This window comes from Cryptotermes secundus, unplaced genomic scaffold, assembly GCF_002891405.2.
Source record: "Cryptotermes secundus unplaced genomic scaffold, Csec_1.0 scaffold2282, whole genome shotgun sequence".
NCBI classification, from domain to species: Eukaryota; Metazoa; Arthropoda; class Insecta; order Blattodea; family Kalotermitidae; genus Cryptotermes; species Cryptotermes secundus.
This window is the reverse complement of record NW_019742565.1, coordinates 7,054-8,858: the sequence shown is the minus strand read 5'-3', so window position 1 is coordinate 8,858 and position 1,805 is coordinate 7,054. Positions and strand designations below refer to the sequence as shown.

The 1,805-nt window shown below is 43.9% G+C and overlaps 1 protein-coding gene across 1 annotated transcript in view; it reads right to left on the bottom strand.

The window, feature by feature from the left end:
* LOC111873365 overlaps positions 1-742 on the bottom strand; it is a 27,094-nt gene extending 26,352 nt beyond the window's left edge. Inside the window, exon 1 of the mRNA XM_023868024.2 lies at positions 322-742. The gene's annotated coding sequence lies outside the window, so the exon portion shown is untranslated. The remainder of the gene's footprint in view (positions 1-321) is intronic.
* Positions 743-1,805: the final 1,063 nt, after the last annotated feature.

Below are 1,805 nucleotides of genomic sequence, written 5' to 3'. Positions count from 1 at the left end.
TATACCGTGGATATCGCCGAGTCGAGACGTAGAGTCAGCCAGTCAGTTGTATTCTGGCATTTGGAGTGTACTAATTGTGATACTGCAGATAGCAGTAATCGTAGATCTGTAATTTGAGTGATTGTGAGAGCGGATGTGAAATAAAGTTCGCTACATCAAATACTTCGAGAAGTTATTTGTCGCGATATACGCCCGATACGCGACAATATTGTTTGCACTTGAGACGGAGTTTATATCATTTATCGTATGGAGTGCAACAGGATGCTTAAATATAATATTATTTGACACACAAAACACGCTACAATACATATAAATACTTACTCAGTGAATCTTCTTAATCTGTTGTAGCCCTCACTGGCCACGGATAGGTTACGGCTGATAAGAGTGCATAATTCCTTACAGCGAACCACGAGCAACTTCCAGTTAGTTTTCATTATATAGCATCGTCACGGACAGCACAGAAAACATTGTTTCCTGAATTATTCCATTGTTGAGCGAACTATTGCCTAGCAACTGTTCGCTTGTGTATTACCGCGGGAGCGTGTTAACCGTCGGTTGTCTAGCAATGTTTGAGTGTTTACCGCCCGTTGTCTAGCAATGGATACTATTCCTGGGCCCGCTATTCCGACTATGTGTATGGTGGTAGGTGCAATTTGAAGCATCATCGTGGAATTCAGTGACTGAGAAGAAGTGACATCAGAAGCTGTAAGCGGCGGCCCGTGTTCGATCCCAGGTCTGGTCAAGTGGGATTTGTGGTGGAAAAAGTGGCGCTGGAACAGATTATCTCCAAGTACTTCGGTTTCCGATGCCAATTTTTATTCCACCAAATGCTCCAAAATCACCCTCACCTATCATCTGGGGCTGGTACAATAGGCCAGAAGTAGCCGCAGTACAAGGGACTTAGTCCCACCCCACTAGCAATAAAAAATCCCATCCTATCTCTCTAGGATACATTTTAATATTTTCCACCTACGCCTTGGTCTTCCCAGTGGTCCCTTTCCTTATGCCTTTTCCACCAATATCCTTTATACATTCCCCTTCTCCCCCATTCGTGCTACATGCCCTGCCCACCTCATTCTCCTTGACTTGATCATTCTAATTATACTTGGAGAAGAGTACAAGTTATGAAGCTCGTCGTTGTGCAGCTTTCTCCAACCTCCTGTCACTGCATTTCTCTTCAGTCCAAATATTCTCCTCAATACTCTGCTCTCAAAAACCATCAGTCTGTGTTCCTCCCTTAATGTCAGAGACTGTTCTCAAAAATCCTCAGTGTTCTTCCCTTAATGTCAGACCAAGTTTCACACCCATACAGAACCACAGGCAAAATTATAATTTTTTATATTCTGTTTCTGGACAGCAGACGAGTAGACAAAGGTAGCAAGCATTACCCGAGTTCAATCTCTTAATTTCCTCCTAGATCAGGTTTCGTTCTGTTATCGTTGTTCCCAAATATCTGAACTGTGTCACATTTTCAAAACATCTGTATCCTGAAGAAAGCAGTCTTCTGGCATTTGGCACCGTGTATATGTGGTGTTAACCGACGTTTCGGAGGAACGTATCGCCTCCATCTTCAGGGTAGAAGGAAAAATATAAAAAATCCGCAAGCGAAGAGACCGTGAGAACCGGTAAAAGCAGACTGGTGTTGGAAATATACACAGCTATGTGTTAGCAGAGAAGGAAGGGGGGAAGGGCAAGTATGCAAGTGAAATCAGTAGTGGGGAAGGAGCTGTGACAAGCAGGGTTTTTGTGTTGGGGGAGAGAAAGGCAAGGTTAAAGGCTCGGCACTAACCCTTAAGCTGGGGGGG